The sequence below is a fragment of the Octopus bimaculoides genome, unplaced genomic scaffold, assembly GCF_046866305.1.
Source record: "Octopus bimaculoides isolate indiv1 unplaced genomic scaffold, ASM4686630v1 contig39, whole genome shotgun sequence".
Taxonomy (NCBI): domain Eukaryota; kingdom Metazoa; phylum Mollusca; class Cephalopoda; order Octopoda; family Octopodidae; genus Octopus; species Octopus bimaculoides.
The window spans coordinates 338,846-362,096 of NW_028315289.1; the positions used below are offsets into that span (position 1 = coordinate 338,846).

The 23,251-nt window shown below is 36.0% G+C and overlaps 23 non-coding genes and 2 pseudogenes across 23 annotated transcripts; 13 read left to right on the forward strand and 12 right to left on the reverse strand.

Annotated features, from left to right (window-relative positions):
• Positions 1-353: 353 nt before the first annotated feature.
• Positions 354-472, forward strand: LOC149129706 (5S ribosomal RNA). Its single transcript, XR_016239574.1, has one exon. It is a non-coding gene; the product is annotated as a 5S ribosomal RNA (ribosomal RNA).
• A 935-nt stretch (positions 473-1,407) lies between these two features.
• Positions 1,408-1,526, reverse strand: LOC149129707 (5S ribosomal RNA). The gene has a single exon (XR_016239497.1). It is a non-coding gene; the product is annotated as a 5S ribosomal RNA (ribosomal RNA).
• Positions 1,527-2,220: 694 nt separating this feature from the next.
• LOC149129708 (5S ribosomal RNA) lies at positions 2,221-2,339 on the forward strand. Its single transcript, XR_016239575.1, has one exon. It is a non-coding gene; the product is annotated as a 5S ribosomal RNA (ribosomal RNA).
• A 988-nt stretch (positions 2,340-3,327) lies between these two features.
• Positions 3,328-3,446, reverse strand: LOC149129709 (5S ribosomal RNA). The gene has a single exon (XR_016240007.1). It is a non-coding gene; the product is annotated as a 5S ribosomal RNA (ribosomal RNA).
• A 694-nt stretch (positions 3,447-4,140) lies between these two features.
• Positions 4,141-4,259, forward strand: LOC149129710 (5S ribosomal RNA). The gene has a single exon (XR_016239576.1). It is a non-coding gene; the product is annotated as a 5S ribosomal RNA (ribosomal RNA).
• Positions 4,260-5,223: 964 nt separating this feature from the next.
• On the reverse strand, positions 5,224-5,342 carry LOC149129711 (5S ribosomal RNA). Its single transcript, XR_016239838.1, has one exon. It is a non-coding gene; the product is annotated as a 5S ribosomal RNA (ribosomal RNA).
• Positions 5,343-6,036: 694 nt separating this feature from the next.
• LOC149129712 (5S ribosomal RNA) lies at positions 6,037-6,155 on the forward strand. The gene has a single exon (XR_016239373.1). It is a non-coding gene; the product is annotated as a 5S ribosomal RNA (ribosomal RNA).
• Positions 6,156-7,138: 983 nt separating this feature from the next.
• On the reverse strand, positions 7,139-7,257 carry LOC149129713 (5S ribosomal RNA). The gene has a single exon (XR_016239839.1). It is a non-coding gene; the product is annotated as a 5S ribosomal RNA (ribosomal RNA).
• A 694-nt stretch (positions 7,258-7,951) lies between these two features.
• Positions 7,952-8,070, forward strand: LOC149129714 (5S ribosomal RNA). Its single transcript, XR_016239577.1, has one exon. It is a non-coding gene; the product is annotated as a 5S ribosomal RNA (ribosomal RNA).
• Positions 8,071-9,005: 935 nt separating this feature from the next.
• Positions 9,006-9,124, reverse strand: LOC149129715 (5S ribosomal RNA). The gene has a single exon (XR_016239498.1). It is a non-coding gene; the product is annotated as a 5S ribosomal RNA (ribosomal RNA).
• A 694-nt stretch (positions 9,125-9,818) lies between these two features.
• Positions 9,819-9,937, forward strand: LOC149129716 (5S ribosomal RNA). The gene has a single exon (XR_016239443.1). It is a non-coding gene; the product is annotated as a 5S ribosomal RNA (ribosomal RNA).
• A 960-nt stretch (positions 9,938-10,897) lies between these two features.
• LOC149129717 (5S ribosomal RNA) lies at positions 10,898-11,016 on the reverse strand. The gene has a single exon (XR_016239840.1). It is a non-coding gene; the product is annotated as a 5S ribosomal RNA (ribosomal RNA).
• A 694-nt stretch (positions 11,017-11,710) lies between these two features.
• Positions 11,711-11,829, forward strand: LOC149129718 (5S ribosomal RNA). Its single transcript, XR_016239578.1, has one exon. It is a non-coding gene; the product is annotated as a 5S ribosomal RNA (ribosomal RNA).
• A 950-nt stretch (positions 11,830-12,779) lies between these two features.
• LOC149129719 (5S ribosomal RNA) lies at positions 12,780-12,898 on the reverse strand. The gene has a single exon (XR_016239841.1). It is a non-coding gene; the product is annotated as a 5S ribosomal RNA (ribosomal RNA).
• A 694-nt stretch (positions 12,899-13,592) lies between these two features.
• On the forward strand, positions 13,593-13,711 carry LOC149129720 (5S ribosomal RNA). Its single transcript, XR_016239337.1, has one exon. It is a non-coding gene; the product is annotated as a 5S ribosomal RNA (ribosomal RNA).
• A 953-nt stretch (positions 13,712-14,664) lies between these two features.
• On the reverse strand, positions 14,665-14,783 carry LOC149129721 (5S ribosomal RNA). Its single transcript, XR_016239843.1, has one exon. It is a non-coding gene; the product is annotated as a 5S ribosomal RNA (ribosomal RNA).
• A 694-nt stretch (positions 14,784-15,477) lies between these two features.
• On the forward strand, positions 15,478-15,596 carry LOC149129722 (5S ribosomal RNA). Its single transcript, XR_016239579.1, has one exon. It is a non-coding gene; the product is annotated as a 5S ribosomal RNA (ribosomal RNA).
• Positions 15,597-16,544: 948 nt separating this feature from the next.
• Positions 16,545-16,663, reverse strand: LOC149129723 (5S ribosomal RNA). Its single transcript, XR_016239844.1, has one exon. It is a non-coding gene; the product is annotated as a 5S ribosomal RNA (ribosomal RNA).
• Positions 16,664-17,357: 694 nt separating this feature from the next.
• On the forward strand, positions 17,358-17,476 carry LOC149129724 (5S ribosomal RNA). The gene has a single exon (XR_016239402.1). It is a non-coding gene; the product is annotated as a 5S ribosomal RNA (ribosomal RNA).
• A 956-nt stretch (positions 17,477-18,432) lies between these two features.
• LOC149129725 (5S ribosomal RNA) lies at positions 18,433-18,564 on the reverse strand (annotated as a pseudogene).
• Positions 18,565-19,258: 694 nt separating this feature from the next.
• Positions 19,259-19,377, forward strand: LOC149129726 (5S ribosomal RNA). The gene has a single exon (XR_016239580.1). It is a non-coding gene; the product is annotated as a 5S ribosomal RNA (ribosomal RNA).
• Positions 19,378-20,349: 972 nt separating this feature from the next.
• Positions 20,350-20,481, reverse strand: LOC149129727 (5S ribosomal RNA; annotated as a pseudogene).
• A 694-nt stretch (positions 20,482-21,175) lies between these two features.
• On the forward strand, positions 21,176-21,294 carry LOC149129728 (5S ribosomal RNA). Its single transcript, XR_016239581.1, has one exon. It is a non-coding gene; the product is annotated as a 5S ribosomal RNA (ribosomal RNA).
• Positions 21,295-22,264: 970 nt separating this feature from the next.
• On the reverse strand, positions 22,265-22,383 carry LOC149129729 (5S ribosomal RNA). Its single transcript, XR_016239845.1, has one exon. It is a non-coding gene; the product is annotated as a 5S ribosomal RNA (ribosomal RNA).
• Positions 22,384-23,077: 694 nt separating this feature from the next.
• LOC149129730 (5S ribosomal RNA) lies at positions 23,078-23,196 on the forward strand. Its single transcript, XR_016239582.1, has one exon. It is a non-coding gene; the product is annotated as a 5S ribosomal RNA (ribosomal RNA).
• The last annotated feature ends 55 nt before the right edge of the window (positions 23,197-23,251 follow it).

The window sequence follows — 23,251 nt, forward strand, 5'->3', positions numbered from 1 at the left end:
ACCCGTTATACACGTTCATCTTTACCAGAAAACAATTCACATTTTGTGCGCCAGTGCTTTCGAAACAATGTTATTATATGCCGGTGTAATGACGTTATACGACCGTTATATCCATTGGGTCGGATATAAAATAGCACCAATTTATTTACAGATTATACCCAGCATTGATACTGATCGCGCAAATGAGAAATAATGAATATATGTGCGGCCGTATTTTTCGCTTTTAAGTTGCAAAAAAATAAATGTTAAAGCCTCAATTTCTATATAAATTGAAAGAAATCAAATGTTCTGAAAAATAAAATTGCTTTAGTATGATATTATAGAATAAATACATTAAAATTTACTTCTCTGATGTTTACGGCCATATCACGTTGAAAACACCGGTTCTCGTCCGATCACCGAAGTTAAGCAACATCGAGCCTAGTTAGTACTTAGATGGGTGACCGCTTGGGAACCCTAGGTGCTGTAAGCATTTTTTTGGCTTCTTTTAACATTTTTTTAAAAATTAATTTAAACAAATTGAATTTTTTACAATGTAATATGATAAAAGAAAGTGGATTCGATTTACTTTCAATATGAAATACAGAAAGCATACGCAGATTAACCAAAATTCAGCGGGTGGGAACCTCTTGTAAGACTACTACTTATCCATGAAACTTGTTGACAGTGATGATCGTGCAGCTGAAAAGTTTTCCCGTGAAGATATTGAAAATAGCTTTCATGTCAAGTTCACTGTTGAACAACCATCAACCTGAGAGAACAGGAACAAATAGTGTAAAGCATTCTCTCCCATAATTCAAACGATTTGCATATTCTGTGACTCTATAAAGGGAGATAATAGTTGCGTTAGTTTCTAAAAAAATTCATATGCTTGTTCTGGGAACTGGCAGTGAACTATCTCTTTCAACCTCTGGCATTCGATATGTTTGTAGGGACTGGACCACTAAGCACGAACTTTTAGTCATTGTTTGCAACTCGCCTTACCGAGGTGCCAGATGATGCCCGTTGGGATGCTTAACTTTTCCAACCACATGGTTCCGGGTTCAGACCCACTGCGTGGCACCTTGGGCAAGTGTCTTCTACTATAGTCTCGGGACGACCAAAGCCTTATGAGTGGTTTTGGTAGACGGAAACTGAAAGAAGCCCGTCGTATACATGTGTATACATGTGTATATATATATATATATATGTATGTATGTGCGTGTATATGTTTGTGTCTGTTCCCCAACATCGCATGACAACCGATGGTGGTGTGTATACGTCCCTGTAACTTAGCGGTTCGGCAAAAAGTGGACGATATAATAAGTGCCAGGCTTACAAAGAATAAGTCCTGATGAAAATAAATTGAATCCGCTGTTTTAATGCTTGTTAAAATTTACAGCTTGTGTAAATTAAAAAGAAAAAGAATGCTTACAGCACCTAGGGTTCCCAAGCGGTCTCCCATCTAAGTACTAACTACGCTCGATGTTGCTTAACTTCGGTGATCGGACGAGAACCGGTGCTTTCAACGTGATATGGCCGTAAACATCTATACAGTAAATTTTAATCTATTTATTCTATAAACTTATACTAAATCATTTTCATTTTTTAGAATGTATTTTTCTTTCTTTCACTTTGTATATAACTTGGCAATCCTTCGGTAAAAAGACATTATCTTTCATCTTCACAGTGCCATCTTAGCGATCTTTCTATAAAAAACAAATTATCGTTCACCTTCACAGTGCTGAACAGTTAAACGCTGGCAACAACACTTACTAATCATTCACATCATATACTACTACCTATACATTGCACACTTTAACGACTTATGAACTTTCCCTATTTTCCTTCTCACTCTTACGGTCATTTAAGTTTTTATTTGCTTGGCACCCGTTATACACGTTCATCTTTACCAGAAAACAATTCACATTTTGTGCGCCAGTGCTTTCGAAACAATGTTATTATATGCCGGTGTAATGACGTTATACGACCGTTATATCCATTGGGTCGGATATAAAATAGCGCCAATTTATTTACAGATTATAACCAGCATTGATACTGATCGCGCAAATGAGAAATAATGAATATATGTGCGGCCGTATTTTTCGCTTTTAAGTTGCAAAAAAATAAACGTTAAAGCCTCAATTTCTATATAAATTGAAAGAAATCAAATGTTCTGAAAAATAAAATTGCGTTAGTATGATATTATAGAATAAATACATTAAAATTTACTTCTCTGATGTTTACGGCCATATCACGTTGAAAACACCGGTTCTCGTCCGATCACCGAAGTTAAGCAACATCGAGCCTAGTTAGTACTTAGATGGGTGACCGCTTGGGAACCCTAGGTGCTGTAAGCATTTTTTTTGCTTCTTTTAACATTTTTTTAAAAATTAATTTAAACAAATTGAATTTTGATAATGTAATATGATAAAAGAAAGTGGATTCGATTTACTTTCAATATGAAATACAGAAAGCATACGCAGATTAACCAAAATTCAGCGGGTGGGAACCTCTTGTGAGACTACTACTTATCCATGAAACTTGTTGACAGTGATGATCGTGCAGCTGAAAAGTTTTCCCGTGAAGATATTGAAAATAGCTTTCATGTCATGTTCACTGTTGAACAACCATCAACCTGAGAGAACAGGAACAAATAGTGTAAAGCATTCTCTCCCATAATTCAAACGATTTGCATATTCTGTGACTCTATAAAGGGAGATAATAGTTGCGTTAGTTTCTAAAAAAATTCATATCCTTGTTCTGGGAACTGGCAGTGAACTATCTCTTTCAACCTCTGGCATTCGATATGTTTGTAGGGACTGGACCACTAAGCACGAACTTTTAGTCATTGTTTGCAGCTCGCCTTACCGAGGTGCCAGATGATGCCCGTTGGGATGCTTAACTTTTCCAACCACATGGTTCCGGGTTCAGTCCCACTGCGTGGCACCTTGGGCAAGTGTCTTCTACTATAGTCTCGCGACGACCAAAGCCTTATGTGTGGTTTTGGTAGACGGAAACTGAAAGACGCCCGTCGTATACATGTGTATACATGTGTATATATATATATATATATATATATATATATATATATATATATATATATATATATATATATATATATATGTATGTATGTATGTGCGTGTATATGTTTGTGTCTGTTCCCCAACATCGCATGACAACCGATGGTGGTGTGTATACGTCCCTGTAACTTAGCGGTTCGGCAAAAAGTGGACGATATAATAAGTGCCAGGCTTACAAAGAATAAGTCCTGATGAAAATATATTGAATCCGCTGTTTTAATGCTTGTTAAAATTTACAGCTTGTGTAAATTAAAAAGAAAAAGAATGCTTACAGCACCTAGGGTTCCCAAGCGGTCACCCATCTAAGTACTAACTAGGCTCGATGTTGTTTAACTTCGGTGATCGGACGAGAACCGGTGCTTTCAACGTGATATGGCCGTAAACATCTATACAGTAAATTTTATTCTATTTATTCTATAAACTTATACTAAATCATTTTCATTTTTTAGAATGTATTTTTCTTTCTTTCACTTTGTATATAACTTGGCAATCCTTCGGTAAAAAGACATTATCTTTCATCTTCACAGTGCCATCTTAGCGATCTTTCTATAAAAAACAAATTATCGTTCACCTTCACAGTGCTGAACAGTTAAACGCTGGCAACAACACTTACTAATCATTCACATCATATACTACTACCTATACATTGCACACTTTAACGACTTATGAACTTTCCCTATTTTCCTTCTCACTCTTACGGTCATTTAAGTTTTTATTTGCTTGGCACCCGTTATACACGTTCATCTTTACCAGAAAACAATTCACATTTTGTGCGCCAGTGCTTTCGAAACAATGTTATTATATGCCGGTGTAATGACGTTATACGACCGTTATATCCATTGGGTCGGATATAAAATAGCACCAATTTATTTACAGATTATACCCAGCATTGATACTGATCGCGCAAATGAGAAATAATGAATATATGTGCGGCCGTATTTTTCGCTTTTAAGTTGCAAAAAAATAAATGTTAAAGCCTCAATTTCTATATAAATTGAAAGAAATCAAATGTTCTGAAAAATAAAATTGCTTTAGTATGATATTATAGAATAAATACATTAAAATTTACTTCTCTGATGTTTACGGCCATATCACGTTGAAAACACCGGTTCTCGTCCGATCACCGAAGTTAAGCAACATCGAGCCTAGTTAGTACTTAGATGGGTGACCGCTTGGGAACCCTAGGTGCTGTAAGCATTTTTTTGGCTTCTTTTAACATTTTTTTAAAAATTAATTTAAACAAATTGAATTTTGACAATGTAATATGATAAAAGAAAGTGGATTCGATTTACTTTCAATATGAAATACAGAAAGCATACGCAGATTAACCAAAATTCAGCGGGTGGGGACCTCTTGTAAGACTACTACTTATCCATGAAACTTGTTGACAGTGATGATCGTGCAGCTGAAAAGTTTTCCCGTGAAGATATTGAAAATAGCTTTCATGTCATGTTCACTGTTGAACAACCATCAACCTGAGAGAACAGGAACAAATAGTGTAAAGCATTCTCTCCCATAATTCAAACAATTTGCATATTCTGTGACTCTATAAAGGGAGATAATAGTTGCGTTAGTTTCTAAAAAAATTCATATCCTTGTTCTGGGAACTGGCAGTGAACTATCTCTTTCAACCTCTGGCATTCGATATGTTTGTAGGGACTGGACCACTAAGCACGAACTTTTAGTCATTGTTTGCAACTCGCCTTACCGAGGTGCCAGATGATGCCCGTTGGGATGCTTAACTTTTCCAACCACATGGTTCCGGGTTCAGACCCACTGCGTGGCACCTTGGGCAAGTGTCTTCTACTATAGTCTCGGGACGACCAAAGCCTTATGAGTGGTTTTGGTAGACGGAAACTGAAAGAAGCCCGTCGTATACATGTGTATACATGTGTATATATATATATATATATATATATATATATATATATATATATATATATGTATGTATGTGCGTGTATATGTTTGTGTCTGTTCCCCAACATCGCATGACAACCGATGGTGGTGTGTATACGTCCCTGTAACTTAGCGGTTCGGCAAAAAGTGGACGATATAATAAGTGCCAGGCTTACAAAGAATATGTCCTGATGAAAATAAATTGAATCCGCTGTTTTAATGCTTGTTAAAATTTACAGCTTGTCTAAATTAAAAAGAAAAAGAATGCTTACAGCACCTAGGGTTCCCAAGCGGTCACCCATCTAAGTACTAACTAGGCTCGATGTTGCTTAACTTCGGTGATCGGACGAGAACCGGTGCTTTCAACGTGATATGGCCGTAAACATCTATACAGTAAATTTTAATCTATTTATTCTATAAACTTATACTAAATCATTTTCATTTTTTAGAATGTATTTTTCTTTCTTTCACTTTGTATAAAACTTGGCAATCCTTCGGTAAAAAGACATTATCTTTCATCTTCACAGTGCCATCTTAGCGATCTTTCTATAAAAAACAAATTATCGTTCACCTTCACAGTGCTGAACAGTTAAACGCTGGCAACAACACTTACTAATCATTCACATCATATACTACTACCTATACGTTGCACACTTTAACGACTTATGAACTTTCCCTATTTTCCTTCTCACTCTTACGGTCATTTAAGTTTTTATTTGCTTGGCACCCGTTATACACGTTCATCTTTACCAGAAAACAATTCACATTTTGTGCGCCAGTGCTTTCGAAACAATGTTATTATATGCCGGTGTAATGACGTTATACGACCGTTATATCCATTGGGTCGGATATAAAATAGCACCAATTTATTTACAGATTATAACCAGCATTGATACTGATCGCGCAAATGAGAAATAATGAATATATGTGCGGCCGTATTTTTCGCTTTTAAGTTGCAAAAAAATAAATGTTAAAGCCTCAATTTCTATATAAATTGAAAGAAATCAAATGTTCTGAAAAATAAAATTGCGTTAGTATGATATTATAGAATAAATACATTAAAATTTACTTCTCTGATGTTCACGGCCATATCACGTTGAAAACACCGGTTCTCGTCCGATCACCGAAGTTAAGCAACATCGAGCCTAGTTAGTACTTAGATGGGTGACCGCTTGGGAACCCTAGGTGCTGTAAGCATTTTTTTTTGCTTCTTTTAACATTTTTTTAAAAATTAATTTAAACAAATTGAATTTTGATAATGTAATATGATAAAAGAAAGTGGATTCGATTTACTTTCAATATGAAATACAGAAAGCATACGCAGATTAACCAAAATTCAGCGGGTGGGAACCTCTTGTGAGACTACTACTTATCCATGAAACTTGTTGACAGTGATGATCGTGCAGCTGAAAAGTTTTCCCGTGAAGATATTGAAAATAGCTTTCATGTCATGTTCACTGTTGAACAACCATCAACCTGAGAGAACAGGAACAAATAGTGTAAAGCATTCTCTCCCATAATTCAAACGATTTGCATATTCTGTGACTCTATAAAGGGAGATAATAGTTGCGTTAGTTTCTAAAAAAATTCATATCCTTGTTCTGGGAACTGGCAGTGAACTATCTCTTTCAACCTCTGGCATTCGATATGTTTGTAGGGACTGGACCACTAAGCACGAACTTTTAGTCATTGTTTGCAGCTCGCCTTACCGAGGTGCCAGATGATGCCCGTTGGGATGCTTAACTTTTCCAACCACATGGTTCCGGGTTCAGTCCCACTGCGTGGCACCTTGGGCAAGTGTCTTCTACTATAGTCTCGCGACGACCAAAGCCTTATGTGTGGTTTTGGTAGACGGAAACTGAAAGACGCCCGTCGTATACATGTGTATACATGTGTATATATATATATATATATATATATATATATATATATATATATATATATATATATATATATATGTATGTATGTATGTGCGTGTATATGTTTGTGTCTGTTCCCCAACATCGCATGACAACCGATGGTGGTGTGTATACGTCCCTGTAACTTAGCGGTTCGGCAAAAAGTGGACGATATAATAAGTGCCAGGCTTACAAAGAATAAGTCCTGATGAAAATAAATTGAATCCGCTGTTTTAATGCTTGTTAAAATTTACAGCTTGTGTAAATTAAAAAGAAAAAGAATGCTTACAGCACCTAGGGTTCCCAAGCGGTCACCCATCTAAGTACTAACTAGGCTCGATGTTGCTTAACTTCGGTGATCGGACGAGAACCGGTGCTTTCAACGTGATATGGCCGTAAACATCTATACAGTAAATTTTAATCTATTTATTCTATAAACTTATACTAAATCATTTTCATTTTTTAGAATGTATTTTTCTTTCTTTCACTTTGTATATAACTTGGCAATCCTTCGGTAAAAAGACATTATCTTTCATCTTCACAGTGCCATCTTAGCGATCTTTCTATAAAAAACAAATTATCGTTCACCTTCACAGTGCTGAACAGTTAAACGCTGGCAACAACACTTACTAATCATTCACATCATATACTACTACCTATACATTGCACACTTTAACGACTTATGAACTTTCCCTATTTTCCTTCTCACTCTTACGGTCATTTAAGTTTTTATTTGCTTGGCACCCGTTATACACGTTCATCTTTACCAGAAAACAATTCACATTTTGTGCGCCAGTGCTTTCGAAACAATGTTATTATATGCCGGTGTAATGACGTTATACGACCGTTATATCCATTGGGTCGGATATAAAATAGCACCAATTTATTTACAGATTATACCCAGCATTGATACTGATCGCGCAAATGAGAAATAATGAATATATGTGCGGCCGTATTTTTCGCTTTTAAGTTGCAAAAAAATAAATGTTAAAGCCTCAATTTCTATATAAATTGAAAGAAATCAAATGTTCTGAAAAATAAAATTGCTTTAGTATGATATTATAGAATAAATACATTAAAATTTACTTCTCTGATGTTTACGGCCATATCACGTTGAAAACACCGGTTCTCGTCCGATCACCGAAGTTAAGCAACATCGAGCCTAGTTAGTACTTAGATGGGTGACCGCTTGGGAACCCTAGGTGCTGTAAGCATTTTTTTGGCTTCTTTTAACATTTTTTTAAAAATTAATTTAAACAAATTGAATTTTTTACAATGTAATATGATAAAAGAAAGTGGATTCGATTTACTTTCAATATGAAATACAGAAAGCATACGCAGATTAACCAAAATTCAGCGGGTGGGAACCTCTTGTAAGACTACTACTTATCCATGAAACTTGTTGACAGTGATGATCGTGCAGCTGAAAAGTTTTCCCGTGAAGATATTGAAAATAGCTTTCATGTCAAGTTCACTGTTGAACAACCATCAACCTGAGAGAACAGGAACAAATAGTGTAAAGCATTCTCTCCCATAATTCAAACGATTTGCATATTCTGTGACTCTATAAAGGGAGATAATAGTTGCGTTAGTTTCTAAAAAAATTCATATGCTTGTTCTGGGAACTGGCAGTGAACTATCTCTTTCAACCTCTGGCATTCGATATGTTTGTAGGGACTGGACCACTAAGCACGAACTTTTAGTCATTGTTTGCAACTCGCCTTACCGAGGTGCCAGATGATGCCCGTTGGGATGCTTAACTTTTCCAACCACATGGTTCCGGGTTCAGACCCACTGCGTGGCACCTTGGGCAAGTGTCTTCTACTATAGTCTCGGGACGACCAAAGCCTTATGAGTGGTTTTGGTAGACGGAAACTGAAAGAAGCCCGTCGTATACATGTGTATACATGTGTATATATATATATATATATGTATGTATGTGCGTGTATATGTTTGTGTCTGTTCCCCAACATCGCATGACAACCGATGGTGGTGTGTATACGTCCCTGTAACTTAGCGGTTCGGCAAAAAGTGGACGATATAATAAGTGCCAGGCTTACAAAGAATAAGTCCTGATGAAAATAAATTGAATCCGCTGTTTTAATGCTTGTTAAAATTTACAGCTTGTGTAAATTAAAAAGAAAAAGAATGCTTACAGCACCTAGGGTTCCCAAGCGGTCTCCCATCTAAGTACTAACTACGCTCGATGTTGCTTAACTTCGGTGATCGGACGAGAACCGGTGCTTTCAACGTGATATGGCCGTAAACATCTATACAGTAAATTTTAATCTATTTATTCTATAAACTTATACTAAATCATTTTCATTTTTTAGAATGTATTTTTCTTTCTTTCACTTTGTATATAACTTGGCAATCCTTCGGTAAAAAGACATTATCTTTCATCTTCACAGTGCCATCTTAGCGATCTTTCTATAAAAAACAAATTATCGTTCACCTTCACAGTGCTGAACAGTTAAACGCTGGCAACAACACTTACTAATCATTCACATCATATACTACTACCTATACATTGCACACTTTAACGACTTATTAACTTTCCCTATTTTCCTTCTCACTCTTACGGTCATTTAAGTTTTTATTTGCTTGGCACCCGCTATACACGTTCATCTTTACCAGAAAACAATTCACATTTTGTGCGCCAGTGCTTTCGAAACAATGTTATTATATGCCGGTGTAATGACGTTATACGACCGTTATATCCATTGGGTCGGATATAAAATAGCACCAATTTATTTACAGATTATACCCAGCATTGATACTGATCGCGCAAATGAGAAATAATGAATATATGTGCGGCCGTATTTTTCGCTTTTAAGTTGCAAAAAAATAAATGTTAAAGCCTCAATTTCTATATAAATTGAAAGAAATCAAATGTTCTGAAAAATAAAATTGCTTTAGTATGATATTATAGAATAAATACATTAAAATTTACTTCTCTGATGTTTACGGCCATATCACGTTGAAAACACCGGTTCTCGTCCGATCACCGAAGTTATGCAACATCGAGCCTAGTTAGTACTTAGATGGGTGACCGCTTGGGAACCCTAGGTGCTGTAAGCATTTTTTTTGCTTCTTTTAAAACTTTTTTAAAAATTAATTTAAACAAATTGAATTTTGACAATATAATATGATAAAAGAAAGTGGATTCGATTTACTTTCAATATGAAATACAGACAGCATACGCAGATTAACCAAAATTCAGCGGGTGGGAACCTCTTGTAAGACTACTACTTATCCATGAAACTTGTTGACAGTGATGATCGTGCAGTTGAAAAGTTTTCCCGTGAAGATATTGAAAATAGCTTTCATGTCATGTTCACTGTTGAACAACCATCAACCTGAGAGAACAGGAACAAATAGTGTAAAGCATTCTCTCCCATAATTCAAACGATTTGCATATTCTGTGACTCTATAAAGGGAGATAATAGTTGCGTTAGTTTCTAAAAAAATTCATATGCTTGTTCTGGGAACTGGCAGTGAACTATCTCTTTCAACCTCTGGCATTCGATATGTTTGTAGGGACTGGACCACTAAGCACGAACTTTTAGTCATTGTTTGCAACTCGCCTTACCGAGGTGCCAGATGATGCCCGTTGGGATGCTTAACTTTTCCAACCACATGGTTCCGGGTTCAGACCCACTGCGTGGCACCTTGGGCAAGTGTCTTCTACTATAGTCTCGGGACGACCAAAGCCTTATGAGTGGTTTTGGTAGACGGAAACTGAAAGAAGCCCGTCGTATACATGTGTATACATGTGTATATATATATATATATATATATATATATATATATATATATATATGTATGTATGTGCGTGTATATGTTTGTGTCTGTTCCCCAACATCGCATGACAACCGATGGTGGTGTGTATACGTCCCTGTAACTTAGCGGTTCGGCAAAAAGTGGCCGATATAATAAGTGCCAGGCTTACAAAGAATAAGTCCTGATGAAAATAAATTGAATCCGCTGTTTTAATGCTTGTTAAAATTTACAGCTTGTGTAAATTAAAAAGAAAAAGAATGCTTACAGCACCTAGGGTTCCCAAGCGGTCACCCATCTAAGTACTAACTAGGCTCGATGTTGCTTAACTTCGGTGATCGGACGAGAACCGGTGCTTTCAACGTGATATGGCCGTAAACATCTATACAGTAAATTTTAATCTATTTATTCTATAAACTTATACTAAATCATTTTCATTTTTTAGAATGTATTTTTCTTTCTTTCACTTTGTATATAACTTGGCAATCCTTCGGTAAAAAGACATTATCTTTCATCTTCACAGTGCCATCTTAGCGATCTTTCTATAAAAAACAAATTATCGTTCACCTTCACAGTGCTGAACAGTTAAACGCTGGCAACAACACTTACTAATCATTCACATCATATACTACTACCTATACATTGCACACTTTAACGACTTATTAACTTTCCCTATTTTCCTTCTCACTCTTACGGTCATTTAAGTTTTTATTTGCTTGGCACCCGCTATACACGTTCATCTTTACCAGAAAACAATTCACATTTTGTGCGCCAGTGCTTTCGAAACAATGTTATTATATGCCGGTGTAATGACGTTATACGACCGTTATATCCATTGGGTCGGATATAAAATAGCACCAATTTATTTACAGATTATACCCAGCATTGATACTGATCGCGCAAATGAGAAATAATGAATATATGTGCGGCCGTATTTTTCGCTTTTAAGTTGCAAAAAAATAAATGTTAAAGCCTCAATTTCTATATAAATTGAAAGAAATCAAATGTTCTGAAAAATAAAATTGCTTTAGTATGATATTATAGAATAAATACATTAAAATTTACTTCTCTGATGTTTACGGCCATATCACGTTGAAAACACCGGTTCTCGTCCGATCACCGAAGTTAAGCAACATCGAGCCTAGTTAGTACTTAGATGGGTGACCGCTTGGGAACCCTAGGTGCTGTAAGCATTTTTTTTGCTTCTTTTAAAACTTTTTTAAAAATTAATTTAAACAAATTGAATTTTGACAATATAATATGATAAAAGAAAGTGGATTCGATTTACTTTCAATATGAAATACAGACAGCATACGCAGATTAACCAAAATTCAGCGGGTGGGAACCTCTTGTAAGACTACTACTTATCCATGAAACTTGTTGACAGTGATGATCGTGCAGCTGAAAAGTTTTCCCGTGAAGATATTGAAAATAGCTTTCATGTCATGTTCACTGTTGAACAACCATCAACCTGAGAGAACAGGAACAAATAGTGTAAAGCATTCTCTCCCATAATTCAAACGATTTGCATATACTGTGACTCTATAAAGGGAGATAATAGTTGCGTTAATTTCTAAAAAAATTCATATGCTTGTTCTGGGAACTGGCAGTGAACTATCTCTTTCAACCTCTGGCATTCGATATGTTTGTAGGGACTGGACCACTAAGCACGAACTTTTAGTCATTGTTTGCAACTCGCCTTACCGAGGTGCCAGATGATGCCCGTTGGGATGCTTAACTTTTCCAACCACATGGTTCCGGGTTCAGACCCACTGCGTGGCACCTTGGGCAAGTGTCTTCTACTATAGTCTCGGGACGACCAAAGCCTTATGAGTGGTTTTGGTAGACGGAAACTGAAAGAAGCCCGTCGTATACATGTGTATACATGTGTATATATATATATATATATATATATATATATATATGTATGTATGTGCGTGTATATGTTTGTGTCTGTTCCCCAACATCGCATGACAACCGATGGTGGTGTGTATACGTCCCTGTAACTTAGCGGTTCGGCAAAAAGTGGACGATATAATAAGTGCCAGGCTTACAAAGAATAAGTCCTGATGAAAATAAATTGAATCCGCTGTTTTAATGCTTGTTAAAATTTACAGCTTGTGTAAATTAAAAAGAAAAAGAATGCTTACAGCACCTAGGGTTCCCAAGCGGTCACCCATCTAAGTACTAACTAGGCTCGATGTTGCTTAACTTCGGTGATCGGACGAGAACCGGTGCTTTCAACGTGATATGGCCGTAAACATCTATACAGTAAATTTTAATCTATTTATTCTATAAACTTATACTAAATCATTTTCATTTTTTAGAATGTATTTTTCTTTCTTTCACTTTGTATATAACTTGGCAATCCTTCGGTAAAAAGACATTATCTTTCATCTTCACAGTGCCATCTTAGCGATCTTTCTATAAAAAACAAATTATCGTTCACCTTCACAGTGCTGAACAGTTAAACGCTGGCAACAACACTTACTAATCATTCACATCATATACTACTACCTATACATTGCACACTTTAACGACTTATGAACTTTCCCTATTTTCCTTCTCACTCTTACGGTCATTTAAGTTTTTATTTGCTTGGCACCCGTTATACACGTTCATCTTTACCAGAAAACAATTCACATTTTGTGCGCCAGTGCTTTCGAAACAATGTTATTATATGCCGGTGTAATGACGTTATACGACCGTTATATCCATTGGGTCGGATATAAAATAGCACCAATTTATTTACAGATTATACCCAGCATTGATACTGATCGCGCAAATGAGAAATAATGAATATATGTGCGGCCGTATTTTTCGCTTTTAAGTTGCAAAAAAATAAATGTTAAAGCCTCAATTTCTATATAAATTGAAAGAAATCAAATGTTCTGAAAAATAAAATTGCTTTAGTATGATATTATAGAATAAATACATTAAAATTTACTTCTCTGATGTTTACGGCCATATCACGTTGAAAACACCGGTTTTCGTCCGATCACCGAAGTTAAGCAACATCGAGCCTAGTTAGTACTTAGATGGGTGACCGCTTGGGAACCCTAGGTGCTGTAAGCATTTTTTTTGCTTCTTTTAACATTTTTTTAAAAATTAATTTAAACAAATTGAATTTTTTACAATGTAATATGATAAAAGAAAGTGGATTCGATTTACTTTCAATATGAAATACAGAAAGCATACGCAGATTAACCAAAATTCAGCGGGTGGGAACCTCTTGTAAGACTACTACTTATCCATGAAACTTGTTGACAGTGATGATCGTGCAGCTGAAAAGTTTTCCCGTGAAGATATTGAAAATAGCTTTCATGTCATGTTCACTGTTGAACAACCATCAACCTGAGAGAACAGGAACAAATAGTGTAAAGCATTCTCTCCCATAATTCAAACGATTTGCATATTCTGTGACTCTATAAAGGGAGATAATAGTTGCGTTAGTTTCTAAAAAAATTCATATGCTTGTTCTGGGAACTGGCAGTGAACTATCTCTTTCAACCTCTGGCATTCGATATGTTTGTAGGGACTGGACCACTAAGCACGAACTTTTAGTCATTGTTTGCAACTCGCCTTACCGAGGTGCCAGATGATGCCCGTTGGGATGCTTAACTTTTCCAACCACATGGTTCCGGGTTCAGACCCACTGCGTGGCACCTTGGGCAAGTGTCTTCTACTATAGTCTCGGGACGACCAAAGCCTTATGAGTGGTTTTGGTAGACGGAAACTGAAAGAAGCCCGTCGTATACATGTGTATACATGTGTATATATATATATATATATATATATATATATATATATGTATGTATGTGCGTGTATATGTTTGTGTCTGTTCCCCAACATCGCATGACAACCGATGGTGGTGTGTATACGTCCCTGTAACTTAGCGGTTCGGCAAAAAGTTGACGATATAATAAGTGCCAGGCTTACAAAGAATAAGTCCTGATGAAAATAAATTGAATCCGCTGTTTTAATGCTTGTTAAAATTTACAGCTTGTGTAAATTAAAAAGAAAAAGAATGCTTACAGCACCTAGGGTTCCCAAGCGGTCACCCATCTAAGTACTAACTAGGCTCGATGTTGCTTAACTTCGGTGATCGGACGAGAACCGGTGCTTTCAACGTGATATGGCCGTAAACATCTATACAGTAAATTTTAATCTATTTATTCTATAAACTTATACTAAATCATTTTCATTTTTTAGAATGTATTTTTCTTTCTTTCACTTTGTATATAACTTGGCAATCCTTCGGTAAAAAGACATTATCTTTCATCTTCACAGTGCCATCTTAGCGATCTTTCTATAAAAAACAAATTATCGTTCACCTTCACAGTGCTGAACAGTTAAACGCTGGCAACAACACTTACTAATCATTCACATCATATACTACTACCTATACATTGCACACTTTAACGACTTATTAACTTTCCCTATTTTCCTTCTCACTCTTACGGTCATTTAAGTTTTTATTTGCTTGGCACCCGCTATACACGTTCATCTTTACCAGAAAACAATTCACATTTTGTGCGCCAGTGCTTTCGAAACAATGTTATTATATGCCGGTGTAATGACGTTATACGACCGTTATATCCATTGGGTCGGATATAAAATAGCACCAATTTATTTACAGATTATACCCAGCATTGATACTGATCGCGCAAATGAGAAATAATGAATATATGTGCGGCCGTATTTTTCGCTTTTAAGTTGCAAAAAAATAAATGTTAAAGCCTCAATTTCTATATAAATTGAAAGAAATCAAATGTTCTGAAAAATAAAATTGCTTTAGTATGATATTATAGAATAAATACATTAAAATTTACTTCTCTGATGTTTACGGCCATATCACGTTGAAAACACCGGTTCTCGTCCGATCACCGAAGTTAAGCAACATCGAGCCTAGTTAGTACTTAGATGGGTGACCGCTTGGGAACCCTAGGTGCTGTAAGCATTTTTTTTGCTTCTTTTAAAACTTTTTTAAAAATTAATTTAAACAAATTGAATTTTGACAATATAATATGATAAAAGAAAGTGGATTCGATTTACTTTCAATATGAAATACAGACAGCATACGCAGATTAACCAAAATTCAGCGGGTGGGAACCTCTTGTAAGACTACTACTTATCCATGAAACTTGTTGACAGTGATGATCGTGCAGCTGAAAAGTTTTCCCGTGAAGATATTGAAAATAGCTTTCATGTCATGTTCACTGTTGAACAACCATCAACCTGAGAGAACAGGAACAAATAGTGTAAAGCATTCTCTCCCATAATTCAAACGATTTGCATATTCTGTGACTCTATAAAGGGAGATAATAGTTGCGTTAGTTTCTAAAAAAATTCATATGCTTGTTCTGGGAACTGGCAGTGAACTATCTCTTTCAACCTCTGGCATTCGATATGTTTGTAGGGACTGGACCACTAAGCACGAACTTTTAGTCATTGTTTGCAACTCGCCTTACCGAGGTGCCAGATGATGCCCGTTGGGATGCTTAACTTTTCCAACCACATGGTTCCGGGTTCAGACCCACTGCGTGGCACCTTGGGCAAGTGTCTTCTACTATAGTCTCGGGACGACCAAAGCCTTATGAGTGGTTTTGGTAGACGGAAACTGAAAGAAGCCCGTCGTATACATGTGTATACATGTGTATATATATATATATATATATATATATATATATATATGTATGTGCGTGTATATGTTTGTGTCTGTTCCCCAACATCGCATGACAACCGATGGTGGTGTGTATACGTCCCTGTAACTTAGCGGTTCGGCAAAAAGTGGACGATATAATAAGTGCCAGGCTTACAAAGAATAAGTCCTGATGAAAATAAATTGAATCCGCTGTTTTAATGCTTGTTAAAATTTACAGCTTGTGTAAATTAAAAAGAAAAAGAATGCTTACAGCACCTAGGGTTCCCAAGCGGTCACCCATCTAAGTACTAACTAGGCTCGATGTTGCTTAACTTCGGTGATCGGACGAGAACCGGTGCTTTCAACGTGATATGGCCGTAAACATCTATACAGTAAATTTTAATCTATTTATTCTATAAACTTATACTAAATCATTTTCATTTTTTAGAATGTATTTTTCTTTCTTTCACTTTGTATATAACTTGGCAATCCTTCGGTAAAAAGACATTATCTTTCATCTTCACAGTGCCATCTTAGCGATCTTTCTATAAAAAACAAATTATCGTTCACCTTCACAGTGCTGAGCAGTTAAACGCTGGCAACAACACTTACTAATCATTCACATCATATACTACTACCTATACATTGCACACTTTAACGACTTATGAACTTTCCCTATTTTCCTTCTCACTCTTACGGTCATTTAAGTTTTTATTTGCTTGGCACCCGTTATACACGTTCATCTTTACCAGAAAACAATTCACATTTTGTGCGCCAGTGCTTTCGAAACAATGTTATTATATGCCGGTGTAATGACGTTATACGACCGTTATATCCATTGGGTCGGATATAAAATAGCACCAATTTATTTACAGATTATACCCAGCATTGATACTGATCGCGCAAATGAGAAATAATGAATATATGTGCGGCCGTATTTTTCGCTTTTAAGTTGCAAAAAAATAAATGTTAAAGCCTCAATTTCTATATAAATTGAAAGAAATCAAATGTTCTGAAAAATAAAATTGCTTTAGTATGATATTATAGAATAAATACATTAAAATTTACTTCTCTGATGTTTACGGCCATATCACGTTGAAAACACCGGTTCTCGTCCGATCACCGAAGTTAAGCAACATCGAGCCTAGTTAGTACTTAGATAGGTGACCGCTTGGGAACCCTAGGTGCTGTAAGCATTTTTTTTGCTTCTTTTAAAACTTTTTTAAAAATTAATTTAAACAAATTGAATTTTGACAATATAATATGATAAAAGAAAGTGGATTCGATTTACTTTCAATATGAAATACAGAAAGCATACGCAGATTAACCAAAATTCAGCGGGTGGGAACCTCTTGTAAGACTACTACTTATCCATGAAACTTGTTGACAGTGATGATCGTGCAGCTGAAAAGTTTTCCCGTGAAGATATTGAAAATAGCTTTCATGTCATGTTCACTGTTGAACAACCATCAACCTGAGAGAACAGGAACAAATAGTGTAAAGCATTCTCTCCCATAATTCAAACGATTTGCATATTCTGTGACTCTATAAAGGGAGATAATAGTTGCGTTAGTTTCTAAAAAAATTCATATGCTTGTTCTGGGAACTGGCAGTGAACTATCTCTTTCAACCTCTGGCATTCGATATGTTTGTAGGGACTGGACCACTAAGCACGAACTTTTAGTCATTGTTTGCAACTCGCCTTACCGAGGTGCCAGATGATGCCCGTTGGGATGCTTAACTTTTCCAACCACATGGTTCCGGGTTCAGACCCACTGCGTGGCACCTTGGGCAAGTGTCTTCTACTATAGTCTCGGGACGACCAAAGCCTTATGAGTGGTTTTGGTAGACGGAAACTGAAAGAAGCCCGTCGTATACATGTGTATACATGTGTATATATATATATATATATATATATATATATATATATATATGTATGTATGTGCGTGTATATGTTTGTGTCTGTTCCCCAACATCGCATGACAACCGATGGTGGTGTGTATACGTCCCTGTAACTTAGCGGTTCGGCAAAAAGTGGCCGATATAATAAGTGCCAGGCTTACAAAGAATAAGTCCTGATGAAAATAAATTGAATCCGCTGTTTTAATGCTTGTTAAAATTTACAGCTTGTGTAAATTAAAAAGAAAAAGAATGCTTACAGCACCTAGGGTTCCCAAGCGGTCACCCATCTAAGTACTAACTAGGCTCGATGTTGCTTAACTTCGGTGATCGGACGAGAACCGGGGACGAGAACCGGTGCTTTCAACGTGATATGGCCGTAAACATCTATACAGTAAATTTTAATCTATTTATTCTATAAACTTATACTAAATCATTTTCATTTTTTAGAATGTATTTTTCTTTCTTTCACTTTGTATATAACTTGGCAATCCTTCGGTAAAAAGACATTATCTTTCATCTTCACAGTGCCATCTTAGCGATCTTTCTATAAAAAACAAATTATCGTTCACCTTCACAGTGCTGAGCAGTTAAACGCTGGCAACAACACTTACTAATCATTCACATCATATACTACTACCTATACATTGCACACTTTAACGACTTATGAACTTTCCCTATTTTCCTTCTCACTCTTACGGTCATTTAAGTTTTTATTTGCTTGGCACCCGTTATACACGTTCATCTTTACCAGAAAACAATTCACATTTTGTGCGCCAGTGCTTTCGAAACAATGTTATTATATGCCGGTGTAATGACGTTATACGACCGTTATATCCATTGGGTCGGATATAAAATAGCACCAATTTATTTACAGATTATACCCAGCATTGATACTGATCGCGCAAATGAGAAATAATGAATATATGTGCGGCCGTATTTTTCGCTTTTAAGTTGCAAAAAAATAAATGTTAAAGCCTCAATTTCTATATAAATTGAAAGAAATCAAATGTTCTGAAAAATAAAATTGCTTTAGTATGATATTATAGAATAAATACATTAAAATTTACTTCTCTGATGTTTACGGCCATATCACGTTGAAAACACCGGTTCTCGTCCGATCACCGAAGTTAAGCAACATCGAGCCTAGTTAGTACTTAGATGGGTGACCGCTTGGGAACCCTAGGTGCTGTAAGCATTTTTTTTGCTTCTTTTAAAACTTTTTTAAAAATTAATTTAAACAAATTGAATTTTGACAATATAATATGATAAAAGAAAGTGGATTCGATTTACTTTCAATATGAAATACAGAAAGCATACGCAGATTAACCAAAATTCAGCGGGTGGGAACCTCTTGTAAGACTACTACTTATCCATGAAACTTGTTGACAGTGATGATCGTGCAGCTGAAAAGTTTTCCCGTGAAGATATTGAAAATAGCTTTCATGTCATGTTCACTGTTGAACAACCATCAACCTGAGAGAACAGGAACAAATAGTGTAAAGCATTCTCTCCCATAATTCAAACGATTTGCATATTCTGTGACTCTATAAAGGGAGATAATAGTTGCGTTAGTTTCTAAAAAAATTCATATGCTTGTTCTGGGAACTGGCAGTGAACTATCTCTTTCAACCTCTGGCATTCGATATGTTTGTAGGGACTGGACCACTAAGCACGAACTTTTAGTCATTGTTTGCAACTCGCCTTACCGAGGTGCCAGATGATGCCCGTTGGGATGCTTAACTTTTCCAACCACATGGTTCCGGGTTCAGACCCACTGCGTGGCACCTTGGGCAAGTGTCTTCTACTATAGTCTCGGGACGACCAAAGCCTTATGAGTGGTTTTGGTAGACGGAAACTGAAAGAAGCCCGTCGTATACATGTGTATACATGTGTATATATATATATATATATATATATATATATATATATATATATATATATATATATATGTATGTATGTGCGTGTATATGTTTGTGTCTGTTCCCCAACATCGCATGACAACCGATGGTGGTGTGTATACGTCCCTGTAACTTAGCGGTTCGGCAAAAAGTGGCCGATATAATAAGTGCCAGGCTTACAAAGAATAAGTCCTGATGAAAATAAATTGAATCCGCTGTTTTAATGCTTGTTAAAATTTACAGCTTGTGTAAATTAAAAAGAAAAAGAATGCTTACAGCACCTAGGGTTCCCAAGCGGTCACCCATCTAAGTACTAACTAGGCTCGATGTTGCTTAACTTCGGTGATCGGACGAGAACCGGGGACGAGAACCGGTGCTTTCAACGTGATATGGCCGTAAACATCTATACAGTAAATTTTAATCTATTTATTCTATAAACTTATACTAAATCATTTTCATTTTTTAGAATGTATTTTTCTTTCTTTCACTTTGTATATAACTTGGCAATCCTTCGGTAAAAAGACATTATCTTTCATCTTCACAGTGCCATCTTAGCGATCTTTCTATAAAAAACAAATTATCGTTCACCTTCACAGTGCTGAACAGTTAAACGCTGGCAACAACACTTACTAATCATTCACATCATATACTACTACCTATACATTGCACACTTTAACGACCTATGAACTTTCCCTATTTTCCTTCTCACTCTTACGGTCATTTAAGTTTTTATTTGCTTGGCACCCGTTATACACGTTCATCTTTACCAGAAAACAATTCACATTTTGTGCGCCAGTGCTTTCGAAACAATGTTATTATATGCCGGTGTAATGACGTTATACGACCGTTATATCCATTGGGTCGGATATAAAATAGCACCAATTTATTTACAGATTATAACCAGCATTGATACTGATCGCGCAAATGAGAAATAATGAATATATGTGCGGCCGTATTTTTCGCTTTTAAGTTGCAAAAAAATAAATGTTAAAGCCTCAATTTCTATATAAATTGAAAGAAATCAAATGTTCTGAAAAATAAAATTGCTTTAGTATGATATTATAGAATAAATACATTAAAATTTACTTCCCTGATGTTTACGGCCATATCACGTTGAAAACACCGGTTCTCGTCCGATCACCGAAGTTAAGCAACATCGAGCCTAGTTAGTACTTAGATGGGTGACCGCTTGGGAACCCTAGGTGCTGTAAGCATTTTTTTGGCTTCTTTTAACATTTTTTTAAAAATTAATTTAAACAAATTGAATTTTGACAATGTAATATGATAAAAGAAACTGGATTCGATTTACTTTCAATATGAAATACAGAAAGCATACGCAGATTAACCAAAATTCAGCGGGTGGGAACCTCTTGTAAGACTACTACTTATCCATGAAACTTGTTGACAGTGATGATCGTGCAGCTGAAAAGTTTTCCCGTGAAGATATTGAAAATAGCTTTCATGTCATGTTCACTGTTGAACAACCATCAACCTGAGAGAACAGGAACAAATAGTGTAAAGCATTCTCTCCCATAATTCAAACGATTTGCTTATTCTGTGACTCTATAAAGGGAGATAATAGTTGCGTTAGTTTCTAAAAAAATTCATATCCTTGTTCTGGGAACTGGCAGTGAACTATCTCTTTCAACCTCTGGCATTCGATATGTTTGTAGGGACTGGACCACTAAGCACGAACTTTTAGTCATTGTTTGCAACTCGCCTTACCGAGGTGCCAGATGATGCCCGTTGGGATGCTTAACTTTTCCAACCACATGGTTCCGGGTTCAGACCCACTGCGTGGCACCTTGGGCAAGTGTCTTCTACTATAGTCTCGGGACGACCAAAGCCTTATGAGTGGTTTTGGTAGACGGAAACTGAAAGAAGCCCGTCGTATACATGTGTATACATGTGTATATATATATATATATATATATATATATATATATATATATATATATATATATATGTATGTATGTGCGTGTATATGTTTGTGTCTGTTCCCCAACATCGCATGACAACCGATGGTGGTGTGTATACGTCCCTGTAACTTAGCGGTTCGGCAAAAAGTGGCCGATATAATAAGTGCCAGGCTTACAAAGAATAAGTCCTGATGAAAATAAATTGAATCCGCTGTTTTAATGCTTGTTAAAATTTACAGCTTGTGTAAATTAAAAAGAAAAAGAATGCTTACAGCACCTAGGGTTCCCAAGCGGTCACCCATCTAAGTACTAACTAGGCTCGATGTTGCTTAACTTCGGTGATCGGACGAGAACCGGTGCTTTCAACGTGATATGGCCGTAAACATCTATACAGTAAATTTTAATCTATTTATTCTATAAACTTATACTAAATCATTTTCATTTTTTAGAATGTATTTTTCTTTCTTTCACTTTGTATATAACTTGGCAATCCTTCGGTAAAAAGACATTATCTTTCATCTTCACAGTGCCATCTTAGCGATCTTTCTATAAAAAACAAATTATCGTTCACCTTCACAGTGCTGAACAGTTAAACGCTGGCAACAACACTTACTAATCATTCACATCATATACTACTACCTATACATTGCACACTTTAACGACTTATTAACTTTCCCTATTTTCCTTCTCACTCTTACGGTCATTTAAGTTTTTATTTGCTTGGCACCCGTTATACACGTTCATCTTTACCAGAAAACAATTCACATTTTGTGCGCCAGTGCTTTCGAAACAATGTTATTATATGCCGGTGTAATGACGTTATACGACCGTTATATCCATTGGGTCGGATATAAAATAGCACCAATTTATTTACAGATTATAACCAGCATTGATACTGATCGCGCAAATGAGAAATAATGAATATATGTGCGGCCGTATTTTTCGCTTTTAAGTTGCAAAAAAATAAATGTTAAAGCCTCAATTTCTATATAAATTGAAAGAAATCAAATGTTCTGAAAAATAAAATTGCGTTAGTATGATATTATAGAATAAATACATTAAAATATACTTCTCTGATGTTTACGGCCATATCACGTTGAAAACACCGGTTCTCGTCCGATCACCGAAGTTAAGCAACATCGAGCCTAGTTAGTACTTAGATGGGTGACCGCTTGGGAACCCTAGGTGCTGTAAGCATTTTTTTTGCTTCTTTTAACATTTTTTTAAAAATTAATTTAAACAAATTGAATTT